Here is an 11,656-nt window from a genome sequence, read left to right on the forward strand (position 1 = left end):
TGAAGAAAATCTTCTTAATAAGATTTGACTCTCCGGTAATCAAGGGAATTAGGATCCGCTTTAAATGCGATCATCCATTTTAATTGTTCTGTCGGAGATTTTCTTATAAATTCACCTCCTTCGTTTCCTTACAACTCACACCATCTGTTGATGCATTTTATGCAAGTCCCTAGACATCTACCCACGTCCATTGCAGGTACAACAGTTTACAGGCCACCATGATTGCTCGTTATTATCCTATCCGTGTTTGTATGTGGTTACAGGAACTGCAGGAATGAGATTTAGATGTTTGACTATGTTAGACTTAGTCAGACGTACGAGTGAAGCCTCACTAGTATGGCTGACAGGCTCATACGCATGGTTGATGCTGAGCTAAATCACAATTACAACCTAAATGATAAGACACGAGTGAGTGATCACCCGTACGGTTGATAAAGCCAACTCGTACGTGTGATGAATGAATCGTATGGGTGTGTCAACAGTAGGGGTATATAAAGTCTTATGTTCTTCATTTTAGGTTAAGCCTCTCATTTGTTACACACACTCAGATCTAGTGAGCTCCTTCGATTCTCTCTCAGTCCAAATCACCCAGGTAGTGAATAATAGCTCTAGGTGTTGATCTAATCACACTTGATTTAGTTGTGGTTTGACTAAATTAATCAAAAAAAAACTTAACCTATTCACTAGAGGGTTTGATTCACTTATTCTGCCATTGTGTGAGTTAAATCTGTTGATTTCTAAGTTCCTAGTCATGTTTCATCACCTTCTATTCTTTCCCCCTCAACTCATATTTTAAAGTATTCATCAATATGCTCCATCCAGTTCTGATTCTCGATATACTTCTAACTTTCATATTGGTCATTCTTCTTTTTTTTTCATCTACCGCCGGAAGAATCTATTTACTTCTACTATACTCTTGGGTTTATAGTGTTCCTAGTTCTCCCGTGTCTTTATATTGCTATATGCATCGATATATATGGTTTATAATTTCTGGTTTGTCGTTGGGCTTTATATGTTCCCTTATATTTCAAAGTCTCTGCTTCTGTCTTCTATAATCATTATCATTCACAGTTAATGCTCTCTTTTATTTGCTGCAATTTATACCCCAATTTCTATTTCGGAGTTTTGTCCTTTTGTTTCTTCTTCTTGCGATTAAGCACCGCTTGTAATGGTCCAGAATTCACAGATATGAATTTCGAAATGAACATTGTTAATGTTCTAGGAAGGAAATTGTGATGGCACGATCTTGACTTGTCAAATTACTAAAATACCTTGGAAAAGGCCTAATCATCAAGAAATATTTTCTTGATATTTTAGAGGTTAAATAGAATACAAGAGTCGTATAACATGGCACATGATGATGTTATGATCTGTGAATCATCACGTTCCATTTAGAAACTCAGCATGACTTACTGTAATATAATCACATTGATCAAGTGTCATTATATTACACTAATTCATGATTCAGTTCCCAACACTACTTCAAAATATTTCTATTTTAAACTTGAATGTTTCAGAATTTAGAAATTAAAATAGTTTCTTTTATGATGTAATACAGATAGCGCGAAGAGGTAAATGATTTCAAATAAGAAAAATTAAGAAAATATCTTCAGAAATATGGAGTATATTTATAATGAAAGATATGATGATATTTTAGAATTTCTAATATCAGAGGATGATGAAGAATATTGTCCGCAGGGGTTTAGAGTCAGGAGCAAGGTATTCGTTAATGACTTCAGCAGATACTGAATTATTTGGATCCTTTGAAGTCAGGTTCAGTCTTTGTAATTTGTCCACAGCCTCCTTCCTACTTTGCTCAATCCGTTTTCCAGTTCCAAGACTTCTCTTTTTCTGCGCTTTGCCAGCACACCTATTCATTATCATCAAACTTTTACTGTTAAGGTCGTTTATAGTTTTTTTGCTGCTTCATCAGTATTTTTTCCATTTTCGGAGAACCAATTCGTAGTTCGAAGTGTTTTTCAGAATCTTCACATTTAAATTAAGTCCAGAAGATAGACGTTATATATACACATATAACTGTTGGCGTAGACATGCTGCGAGATTTCAAAATACTGATTGCTAATTCCCAATGATTCGTATGGAAATTCTCATTACAAGATGCGAATGAGTAAATGATGGGGTTTCAATGAATAATTATAATGACTTTTTGGAGAGGCTAAAGTCAAAGCGTAATGAAGTTGTTGATACATCTGTTAATAATGTGGTGGAATGTAAAAGGTTCCCTGGCAACGATGGTGTATATCTCAAGGTTATAATAAGGTTAGTCTGACTGAAAAGTCAAAGTTGACTTGCTGGAGCTGTGACAAAACTGGCTACTTTGAATAGGAGTCGCAAAGTTATTTTTGCTAATAAATGCTAAAGAATCTAACGCGGATACGTTGTTTAAACTTTTACTTTGGTTTCAAGAGTTTTTCGGGTACATAACTGTGGGTAACATGTGGTTGAATCATCATCTCGATTGCTCATCATTCGAAGTGTCTTCGGAAATTTTTGAAGGGTGTGAACACAGATTGTAATCGTTAACATACATTTGATGTTCTAACACAGTTTTGAAGTCAAAATATAGCTTGTGAAAGATGTAAGGATCTAAGAGTGATGATTTTGGTCATATCTCAAGTTGAATTTTGAGATTTCAAAATCAGAATATGTAATTAAATTTTGAATGAGTATGATTGTTTTGATTTCTATAAAAGAATGTATATTGTTGTGAAAGTAGGGAGTATAATGGATGATTTGCTGAATCAAATTCGAAGAATGTAATATATTAATTGTGAATTTATATATCTCTCGGGTATTACCTACCCGTTAAAAAAATTTCACAATTAATATTTTGTACAAAAGAATTTTATTACAGTCTTTATGAAAATATATATATGTATATTTTCTTCATATGTAACATAGATTTAATGAGTTAATGTTAAATTAAACTCATTTGATTTACGGTTGAAACTAGAATTGAATAATCCCTAAAGGCTTTAAAAAGTACATAACTTTTACGCAGTATTTCTTTAATGACATTGAAATTATGAATCAATACTTCGTTATTTGTTGATGTATGATGTTCGGTTCGTGGAATTCTTGTGAATTTCGCAAAGTACGAATGATGTTATCTGAAAAGTGTCGGGTACATCGATGATGAAAGTGTAAAATCAAATATATACTTGATTTATTATGAATTGGAATTTGTTGAATTGCGACAGAGATTGTAGTTAACGCTGGTTAAGTTGCGGCCGAAGGACGTACATTATTGCATATTTGTAATATGAATTAACCGAGTAGTTAAGATTCACACACAATAGCTTAGCATGGAAAGATTTATTTTTATTTCAAAATATATAAAATGTACATATAATTTCTTCAAAGGGAATGAGTTAATTCTTCATAACTCGTTGATACAATATACGGGTTATTGATTCGTAATGATGTCCATAGTGATTCTTGAGCTGACGGAGTTTGTGATATTATAGGTGTTGTTGATTCTGATGTTGACTGTACTGATGATGCTGGTGACGCTGACGGTACTGTTGATGCTATTGGTAAAACAAGTTTAGCTTGTTAATCACACACCATTTTTGTCAGGGTTTCTACTCTTCCTTCTATCATTTTGGTTCGCTTAACTGATTTATGGTTAGGGCTAGATTAGATAATCTCTAAGACTTTAGAGATTACATAATCTGCGCGGAATGTTTCTCCAATGAAGTTATGAATTAATACTTCGTCGGTTATTGTTGTTGGTATTCCTTGGTATCTACAGGGCGTATGACATTGGTGCTCGTGGGACAGAGTGTAAAGTTGAGGTTTACGACGTGGTTGTGGTTGGGGTGGTAATGGTACTATTGGCGTTGATGATGGTGTTACTGGTTATACTGCTGATGCTGCTGCTGGTGTTTGTAATCTCTGCACCATATTCTCCAAAGCCACTACCCGAGCGCGAAGCTCATTGACTTCTTCTATTACACCGGGGTGATTGTCGGTTCGGACGAGCGGATAAATAAAATCTAAAATTTGATGTAATATATAATCGTGACGAGATACTCTGGAAATGAGCGAGAAAATGGTGTTTCGAACAGGTTCGCCGGTAAGTGCTTCAGGTTCTTCATCAAGAGGGCAATGTGGTGGATGGAAGGGATCACCTTCTTCTTGTCTCCAATGATTGAGGAACCCATCCCCAATTCATCCAGAATAGGTGATGACTGATTGGTTGATCTATTCCGGTCACACTGCTTTCGGAGCTGGAGTGGGATTCCATTTCGAAATCCGAGGAACTTGAATTAATGATGAATTCCATTTCGTACGATTGAATAAGGATTTTTTTTTTCGATATGAAATGATTTTCGGTTATCAGATGGTATTCTAATTACATAGAATATCCATATATATAGAACAAAAGATTTTGTAAATTACGGAGGAATTTACGGGATATATCAGGCAACGTTTACAGTAATAGATACGATAAGATATGATTTAGCAGATACGCTAAGATATGAATTTTTGTCTATACACTATTCATGCAATCAATGCAGCAAGACGTGTCTTAGACTAAAAATGATAAGCAGGTAATTTCCTGAGGATGATAAGTAGTTAATTTTTGACACAAAATGATAAGCAAAACTATTGACATGCAGACACGGTCGAAGTCCAGACTCACTAATGCATCCTATCGACTTATCTGTTAGACACACTAATGCAGACCTGGTTCGCTAAGACCACCGCTCTGATACCAACTGAAAGGACCCGTTCATATACATTATAAACGATTCACAATAGTTGATTACATTGCGAGGTATTTGACCTCTATATGATACATTTTACAAACATTGCATTCGTTTTTAAAAGACAATCTTTCTTTACATCGAAAATTGACAGGCATGCATACCATTTCATAATATCCACTATCCAACTATAAATTGATTTAATAATAATCTTTGATAAACTCAATGACTCGAATGCAACGTTCTTCGAAATATGCTATGAAAGACTCCAAGTAATATCTTTAAATTGAGCAAATGCACAGCGGAAGATTTCTTTAACACCTGAGAATAAACATACTTTAAAGTGTCAACCAAAAGGTTGGTGAGTTCATTAGTTTATCATAATCATTTATTTCCATCATTTTAATAGACCACAAGAATTTCATTTCCAGTTCTCATAAATATACGTCCCATGCATAGAGACAAAAATAATCATTCATATGGTGAACACCTGGTAACCGACATTAACAATATGCATATAAGAATATCCCCTATCATTCCGGAATCCTCCTTCGGACATGATATAAATTTCGAAGTACTAAAGCATCCGGTACTTTGGATGGGGTTTGTTAGGCCCAATAGATATATCTTTAGGATTCGCGTCAATTAGGGTGTCTGTTCCCTAATTCTTAGATTACCAGACTTTAATAAAAAGGGGCATATTCGATTTCGATAATTGAACCATAGAATGTAGTTTCAATTACTTGTGTCTATTTCGTCAAACATTTATAAAAGCGCATGTATTCTCAGTCCCAAAAATATAAAGGGTAAAAAGGCAAATGAAACTCACCATACTGTATTTCGTAGTAAAAATACATATAACGTCATTGAACAAGTGCAAGGTTGGCCTCGGATTCACGAACCTATATTAATTATATATATTTATATGTTGGTCAATATTTGTATAGCAATTTAGGTCAGGTCATAGTGTAATCCTATCCTATAGCTCGAGTCTGACTCTACAGTATAGTAACATGTTATATTACTCATGCTCAATTAAAATTCTAGTAAAAGGTGACGTGTGAAACAACGTAACACAAATGGTTTCATAATCATAAAATAGTATTTTAGGTTTTTTTTTTTTTAAGAGAAAATCAACACAAAAATTTAACTGAAAAGTTAACAGGAAAAGTCAAAGTTCAAAGTCAAAAGTCAAAGGTTAAAGTCAAAAGTCAAAGGTCAAAGTAAAAATGAGGTCACATGCAAATATATAATAACTTATATAAAAATGATTTTCGGTCAAACATGACTAAACGGGCCACTTCAGCTATTTTTAGAAAAATTATCGGAACTCCGATTGATAAACGGCCAAAGATAAAAGTTACACATTACCAAAAAGATTAAGCATAAATATTACAGAAGTAAACTAAACCTAGACAACTCGTAGTTGCCAACGCGTTTTCGGCGATTCAAAGTTAATTTTTCAGCTTTAATAAATTTACAAAAGTGACCGAGTAGCCTACTTTGGAGATTTTTAGAAAATTCCTCAAAACTCGTATTGACAAACGGTCAAAGCCTGCAAATTCTCGTTACCACAAAGATATAACCTGATTTTTGGCAAGAGTAAACACATATCAGGCCGACCATGACAACTGATACAAAACTGACATTTTTAAATAAAAAAGTTTCAGCTCTTTTTAGAATTTTAAAATGTGACCAAACCGTCAAATTTGATGATTTTTAGAAAAATCGTCGAGACTCGAATTGACAAACGGACAGAGTCGTTTGTTAGACCTTACAGTAAAGAATTCAGTGGTATTTTTTTTTATATATGAAACAACGCAGATCAGCGAGAATTTCAGTTCCCGTTTCAACATTTCATCAAAATTTGCAAAACTTCTTTTGTCCATAACTTGACAACCGTTCAACGAAACGAGACGTGCTTTATATGAAAATTCATCTACTCGACGAGTAGAATCCAAATAACCACTTTTTATAACCCAGAAAATTAGTTCACTAATTATCATCAGCAATTTTAATTACGAAATTATTTATGCAATTTGTTTATTTCATAACTTTCTAACCGTTACTTGGATTCAAGTGATTCTTAAACCAAAATTCAACTATTTTTCGCTAGCTTTCCAACGACATGCATATCTTATACCTTATCTCAATCGTATATGTAACTAATTCAGGAATCAACATAACCTATCTAATGGCAATATCAAAAGTACAAGCATGCATAATCCTATATACTCGAGCACTAGTCAGGGATACACTATTAGTATGTAAAAATTAAATTATGAGTACTCACATATCAATATTGAGATTCAATATTGCAGAAAAGGTACGTAAACGCAACGGAGATGATAAACACTATATTGACCTCACGAGCATACCCATGAACCATACTCAATCACCTCCATAGCTATAACCCATAATTTCCTTAATCCTATCCCACTCTAAAAAACAACTTCGAAATCACTCAGACAGCACTCCGTCGTAATATTTTATGTATACTAATAATATCTTGAGATAATACGGAGTAAATATATATATGTAAATCGATTGAGAGAGTTTAGAGAAAACTATTTTCAAGTTTCTATGAAATAATGAAACCTATTGAATTCTATTTATAATAGATTTTTGAATTATTAAAGTGAATTATTAAAGTATGAATTATTATAGTGAATTATTAAAGTATGAATTATTAAAGTGAATTATTAAAGTGAATTATTAAAGTATGAATTATTAAAGTGAATTATTAAAGTATGAATTATTAAAGTTAAAGTAAAGTAAAGGTAAAGTTTAAGTATAGTAAAAGTATAAAACTATGTACGTATAATACGCGTATAAATATATATAATATTAATTTAAATCGTTATATATATTTAATAAAATAAAATATAAATATCGTTATCTTTATCATACTAGTTAAGTAATGAGTTGTCAAAAGTGGTTGTAGATATTTATAAAAGTTATATACGTTTTAATAATAAAGTTCTTTTTAAACTGAAAACGTTTTTGTACGTTTGAAACTAAATAGATCAATCGAGTCTTTATGAGATTCAATCTTCCACTATCCTTTGTCTAGTTCTCAATGATTGACAAATTGTTCATATTTATAAATCGCTTTACCATTTTCCGAATATTGTTAAAATGAAAAGATTTCTCAAATCAACGTGGGCCTTTCAACAGAGACTTGTAATCATAATTTAATATATCTGATAATTCAATCATTTGATCTTATCTTCTAATTCCATTGATAAACATTTTGAAACAGATACAATCATATAAAGTATTTAATCTAATATTTTGTTTACGTTTCAAGTTATAATATATATACACATATACATATATAATCATATTCGTTTAATGGTTCGTGAATCGTTGGAACTTGGTCGAGGTTGAATGAATGTATGAACATAGTTTAAAATTCTTGAAATTTAACTTAACAAATATTGCTTATCGTGTCGGAATCATATAAAGATTAAAGTTTAAATTGGGTTGGAAATTTCCGGGTTGTCACAAGACGTACGTGCGGACATGCCTAATATGCCAACAAGACAAGATAGAGCAACGCCAACCAGGAGGACTATTACAGCCGCTACCTACACCGAAAGGACCATGGGAGAGTGTTTCCATGGACTTCATTACTTGCTTACCCAAGTCGGAAGGGTGTGGGAGTATTATAGTCGTGGTAGACCGGTTTTCTAAGTATGGTACCTTCATAGCCGCATCATCCGAAGTTACCGCGGATGAAACCGCAAAACTATTTTTCAAGAATGTGGTGAAGTATTAGGGGATACCGCATGTGATAGTAAGTGATCGAGATCCGAGGTTCACGGGGCGCTTTTGGACAGAGTTGTTCAAGATCATGGGAACGGACTTGAACTTCTCTACGAGTTTCCATCCCCAAACAGATGGACAAACGGAAAGGGTGAATGCGCTGTTAGAGCTCTATCTTCGACACTATGTAAGTGCTAATCAACATGATTGGGCCAAACTATTAGATATTGCCCAGTTCTCCTACAATATGCAAAGGAGTGAGTCCACGGGGAAGAGTCCTTTCGAATTGGTGACGGGGCGTCAACCATTAACTCCAAATGCCTTAGCCGCTTCATATGATGGAAATAGTCCAGCAGTTTATAAGACGATGAAGGAATGGCACGAACAAGCGGACTTGGCACGAGCATCACTAGATAAAGCGGCCAAGAAAATGAAGAAGTGGGAAGACGAGAAAAGACGACACGTCGAGTTCAACGTTGGGGATAAAGTAATGGTAAAGCTTCTACCGCAACAGTTCAAAACATTTAGGAAGGTGCACAAGGGACTAATCCGGAGATACGAAGGCCCCTTCCCGGTGATTGGACGTGTTGGAAAAGTGTCATATCGAGTTGAACTACCGCCCAAGTTAAAGATCCATCCAGTATTCCACGTAAGTTTTCTAAAACCTTATCATGGAGACGAGGAAGACCCGGAACGAGGAGTTTCCAAACGAGCACCAATGGCAGTTGCGACTTCGTTCGATCGTGAAGTGGAAGATATCTTGTTGCATCGAACTGTACGGAGACGAGGTGTGCCGAGCTATAGAGAATACCTAGTTAAGTGGCGTAACTTGCACGATAGTGAAGCAAGCTGGGAAGCCGAAGACTTATTACGGCAGTTCACAGACAAAATCAAGAAGTATCACGAGGATCACACGACGAGGAGGTCGCGAGCTTAGGTGGGGGAGAATGTCACAACCCAACAACTTTGTGGCCCAACCCACTAAGTTTATAATCCAAATCATGGAAGGACCAAGAAGCATATGGAAGATATCTAGAATCCTCTCCTTGATTCTTTCATGGAATGGTATGGAAACTCCATAGATATTTCTAGGTCATAAAGTTTCTAGTACTTAGATCATAGCCATTGATTTAGTTTAATCATAGTCATTCATTTTGATGTAAGATTAGTATAAATAGGGGTGGCCTCATTTGGCACACCACACCTCAAAATCTCAAACGTTCTCTATTGTAAAGCATTCTCAAGCAATATAAGTATTTTCTTCAATTCCACTTGTTCTATAATATTTTCTCTTTTGGTTACTTGAATCATTATAAGGTCTGAGTAAGGCTGACTTAGTAGAGACTAAGTGCCGCACGTGAGCTTATCGAGATAAGTTCGTGACAACCTGCTCCATGTGTTTCACTGTTTCTTGTATATTCTGTTTCATATACACCTTGTAACTTTTTATTTAGTAATAAAAGCTTTGTTTGACTTTAAAAAAAAAAATTAAACGCAATCAACATGCGAATATTTCTAACGATCTAAAGATTTAAGGGTCAAATAATTCATTTTCAGTTGTCGGGTGTGTTTGGATGAAAGGAGCTGGAGCTGGAGCTTGTAGCTGGAGCTGGAGCTTATGAGATAGAGCTGGAGCTGGAGCTGGAGCTTATTTTTTAAGCTGGTAGCTGGAGCTTATTATTTTTTATAAGTGTTTGGTAAACTAGCTGGAGCTTATTTTTCAGTTCATAAGCTCTACTTTTTTTCATAAGCTACTAAAAGTAGCTTATTTTTTCAGAGCTTATGATTTTCATAAGCTCTACTTTTTTTTCTCTACCAAACGAAGCTTATGACTTGGAGCTTATTAAAATCATAAGCTCAAACTCCTATAAGCTCCCATAAGCTCCAACAAGCTCGTCACCCAAACACACCCGTCATAGTCTATCATTTATAGATAGAATTTTATATATATCATTATCCCTAATTTATTATCCAGTATTTCATTTGGTGATTTTCAAAATTAATTTTTCACTTTTATAAATAGAAAAGAATAGTAGTTAATTTCTCTTATATCCTTAACGTATATGGATAAAATTAAACAAGAAAGAAAAAATAAGGATAAATCTAAAAAATAAATAAAAAGTAAGCACTTTTATGTTATTTTCATTAAACAACGTGTTTATGGGATGGAAGGAGTATTATTTTTTTAAGTTAATATGAATTACTCTGTAAAAAGAAGAGTTCTTGAGTATAGACTAAATTATCAATCCATCATTTGGTATTAGACAAGAAGTCAAATGAGAAAGACGAAAATAGTTGTCTAGTTGCGTCTATAAACAGCCACAAAAGAATTTGCACAGCGGTTATTAACCATTGAATCATTGTGATATTTTTTTAAGATCGCAATAATTATATGGTGGTGCGGTTTTTAATTTTTAGTAGCGATTCACGACCGGCAAGTGGCCCGATTCTACGAGTATCTATACTGTTAGGATCTCATATGTACACAACTTCATAGTTATAAAATTATCCCCCGCAGTCCGCCAACTAAATCACCTTGTGTTATATTTCAAACTATTCCGGGTCCGGCTGTGCGATGCGGTGGGGGCTTTCGGCCTGCGTATTAATATTTAACGTAGCTTTATGTATTTGCAGAAGGGAAAACGGCCCATGTGTTAAGCGCCGTTGTGATGTTGTCGTCTTTACTGTTTTCTAAAATCTGTCCGGTTCGAACGTAGTTAGTTTCGTATTGTTGATAAAATTAGTTCGAGTCTGACGGTGCTGGCGAAAAAATATAACTCGCGGCGAGCAGGAAGATGCGGGCTGTCGTTGTTTTTAGCGTTTTTTAAAAAGTGTCCGTTTCAAACGCACTTTTTATCGTTTTGTTCATAAAATTATTTCGAGTATGACGCTCATGTTGAAAAAATTTAACTCGCGGCGAGCGGAAAGATACAGACTGTTGTTGTGTTTAGCGTTTTTTAAGAAGTGTCCGTTTCGCGTATAGTTAGTTCCGTTGGGTTCGTAAGGTTTTTCGAGTTAAACGGTGGTCTCGGAAAAATTTAAATCGCACCGAGCAGAAGATAGGGCCTGTTATAAATCCGGGTGGATTTAGTTTCTTTTATTTTAATAAAATTATATATTTACACTTTTTACCCCTGAAAAAGTGTAAATTTGAG

The sequence above is a fragment of the Rutidosis leptorrhynchoides genome, chromosome 5 (genome assembly GCF_046630445.1).
Source record: "Rutidosis leptorrhynchoides isolate AG116_Rl617_1_P2 chromosome 5, CSIRO_AGI_Rlap_v1, whole genome shotgun sequence".
Lineage (NCBI taxonomy): Eukaryota > Viridiplantae > Streptophyta > Magnoliopsida > Asterales > Asteraceae > Rutidosis > Rutidosis leptorrhynchoides.